Source organism: Triticum dicoccoides, chromosome 3A (assembly GCF_002162155.2).
Source record: "Triticum dicoccoides isolate Atlit2015 ecotype Zavitan chromosome 3A, WEW_v2.0, whole genome shotgun sequence".
Taxonomy (NCBI): domain Eukaryota; kingdom Viridiplantae; phylum Streptophyta; class Magnoliopsida; order Poales; family Poaceae; genus Triticum; species Triticum dicoccoides.
In genome coordinates this window covers 67,374,312-67,377,928 of record NC_041384.1, presented here as the reverse complement: position 1 = coordinate 67,377,928, position 3,617 = coordinate 67,374,312, and positions in this window count along the sequence as shown.

Below are 3,617 nucleotides of genomic sequence, written 5' to 3'. Positions count from 1 at the left end.
GGGGGAGGGGGATTGATTGCTTATTGTAGCGAATGATCCACCTTGTTTTTCTTATTACTAGCTAGCTGCTGCTAATTTGCATGCAAATAATATTTAGTTGTGTGACTAGCTCCTACCACTACTAAGTTTAATTACCAACACTGTATATTTGAAGATAGAAGATATGCATACCCAGTTTAACTAATTTTTTTGCATGTGGATGATGCAATTTTGGTGTTATATTTTAGAACTACGAAGTTATTGCATGTTTTCTTTTAGAAACACCATACAAATATAAATGCATGATCACTGGACGATCATGTATCTTCAACCATGTGCGATGTTATCTATAGGATCTGGGATGGTTGGAAGACGGAAAGCTCACTCTATTGCAAGGGTTAACATAAAAGCAAGGCTAGTCAGTACATATGTTTGGAGATGCGATTCATGCGGTCATGTGACCCTGTTTGGCTGAGCCACTTCCGATGGATCTAAGTCATGTAACATACAATTATTTGCGTGACCTTGTGTTGAATTATTGTGACCATTATATTTATTTAGGTTGTGATGAGCTCTTTATGGTATAATGGGTTGAAAAAGAAAGTTCATAAATTTGCCGAGGGACTACATTGGTTCGAAAAAGAATGCTAAATAATCCAGGCCTAAAAGCATAGGAAAGACAATGAGATGAAATTCAATTTGGTTCTAAATGGGCCAACCAATTTAATATAGGATGGGACCCTAATTGGATACATAATCATGATGCGAAAACCCCGTTAAAAAAATATTCCGTCACATGAGTGTCAAAATATATAATCAATGGGCCAAAACTAACAGAGTAAACTCTGCCATAAACTTAACAAAGTAAACTAAAATTTCTAAATAAAAAGTAAACTAAAAATGGGATTAATAATTACTAAAACTACCATATAGTCCAAGTCTTTGATTCCTCATAGTCGAAGGAGAATGAAATGACAATTACGTTTTAGGGTTTTATGGAGTTATTGGACAACGGTTAGACACGTTTGAGGCCGGTATGTTTGGCTTAAGCTCAACTTAGCCCAATCAAAATTTTGGCCAGACAATATTTTTGTCAACCTTTTGCTTGCCCATGCACTTACCAACGCTTCCAAACAACCACCAAAAGTTTGGTCATGACATAATAATTGGAAGGGTAGGTATTGGCAACCATCCAAACACACCCTAAGTCCCAAAGAAGACCTTTTCCTCCTTTGTGAGTACATTGACGACCGTGCCTACATTCCAGATTCCACCCTCTGATTCCTCTGGCGGAAAACTCCTCACAGCCAGCATTTGTGAGGAATGCATATGTCGAACAATGTCGTTCAAATTTGAGAGCGGTTATCTCCAATCAACAACGCAAGCATAACAAGAGCGCACACATTTGCGAGAAATGCATGGCATATTAGCATGTGCCGAACAATGTCGCTCAATTAGAGTTTGGAGAGCTCTGATGTCCGATCAACGACATAAACATAATACGAGCATATAAATACAGATTGTTCTTTCTTCTCTTCTTCAAGATTTATAGGAAATCAAGGCCGAGAAAAGGAATTACTACTACTATTTACTCCTAGTAGCAGCCATGCATGCAATGCAGACTTTATTTCCACTTACTGTAATGGTATATTGCATGGCGCTGGCGAACGGCATCACCTGAATTATCGACCGCCGCCGCTTTGCCCTGCAGGCTGCAGTTCACGCATTCATCTGAATTATCTCTTGGAGACGAGTCATGGGTCGAAGACGGCGTCGCCGCACTTGCACTTCCACCTGACGGGCTCGTAGTTGGCGCACAGCGGCCGAACTCCGGCGCGCACCTGCACGGCCGTGCACGGCGCGCAGCCGCCGCACCTCCGCTCGCACACGCAGCACGGCGGCCTCGACCCCACCCTGCTCAGCCGCTGATCCTCCCCTCCTCCTCCTCTCCCTCTCACCTGAACAATCAACCAACGCGTCATGCATCATGCGTAGTACACATGTGCTGCATGCACCAAGCGACGAGGAACTGGAGAAATAGACGGTGAGCTACGAAGAGACGTACCGGCGATGCGCGCGGCTCCTCGGCTCTGGACACGGCGAGCGCAAGGAGGCAGCAGGCGAGGAAGAAGGGCCAGGCCGCCACGTCGCGCTCCCGCGGCCTGCGCCGCTGCCGCCGAGCCCCACGCATCGACCGATCACGCGACGCGAGGCCGGCGGTGAAACGACAGGCCCAGAGGGTCTCCGACTTTGCTCTGCTCTGCGCTCCTCGCTTCCTCGGAGCACAAAGATCCTGTTGGAGCCGGTGCGCTTCTCCTGCTCCTCCTCCTCTGTTTCTCGCAGCCTAGAGCTAGGAGATGAGCTAGCTAGACGCGTGCATGTAAATGTAATGGCGATGCCACGACCGGCTGCAGCTCGTGAGAGTTATGGGCACGGAAACTAGTCCATTGCTGCGTGGCTGTGGCCTGTGGGTATGCATGCATGGGCGGCTGCCGTTTCAGAGAGTTCGGCCGTGCCGTGCCGTTGTAGCATCGAAAGGCTACGGGGGTAGGAGTAGAGCGGATTTAGGAAAAGTGCGCAGGCTTTTCTCCTCCTCGGCCTGCCTAGGCTGCAGCGCTCCCTGCTGCTGCGTCGCAGCGGGGACTTCGCCTCGCATTAACGCCACATGGTGGTTTTTGGTGGTGTCTGAGTTTGCTCTGCTTCTTCCTCTTGCTGGTTCAGTCCAACTGGACGTTTTTTTACCAACAGAACAGAGGGACAGTAAAAATGGACGACTGTATTTTAGGAACTGGATCCTCTAACATACCATACGCAAGGGATGTTAGAGAAGCTACAGTACCCTAACTTTCCTTCTGTTAATTCATACAATTAAGACTAAAAATAACTTAAATTAATATTTAGATTACAAATCTATTATGCACATTCAAAGTAGTTACATACAAACAAGTTGATGATGAGATAAAAGTATTTTTGATTTTTTATATCTACATTAATTACAAAAGTAAATAACCTGCTAATAGTCCGCAACATTCCTTCTTCATTTTACACTAGACGAGCACTGTAGCACCTTGACTTTCCTTCTTTTAAGTTAGAGGATCCGGCTCCTGTATTTTGGGTGCGCGCATCTCTCTGCTAGGCTTTAGAGATTAAGCAGAGTAACCGGGTAAAAACAGAGTATTCTTTTCGGTGCATGCCATCTCTCGTATACTCATCTCTCTGGTGATGCTTCAGAGATTAACTACAGTGGCAGAGAAGAGCAGAATCTATCTAGTCTCTTTCTCACCAATCATCAAAGTCAGAAGCCAGGAGATGTGGCCTCAAAAAGAAAAGAAAAAACTACTGCATGGAGTTCATTTGATCAGCAAAACACAGTAGACCGTCATTTAAAAATTTGGGATTAGGGGCGATACATGCTGCACACCTAGAGTGAGAGCTGTATGGACTACTGTAACTGTACAGGCAAAACGAGCATAAACTATGTGATTTACAGAACCAGGCAAGAGTTACAAAACGTAGTAACTGCTCACTGGTCTCCCCAGAGAACGGATACATGGCAGGAACAGGACAATCCAACAGGTACTCTTCCATTAAAATGTACCACTCCATTTGTTACAGATAGGAGGACAATCATTTGTTCA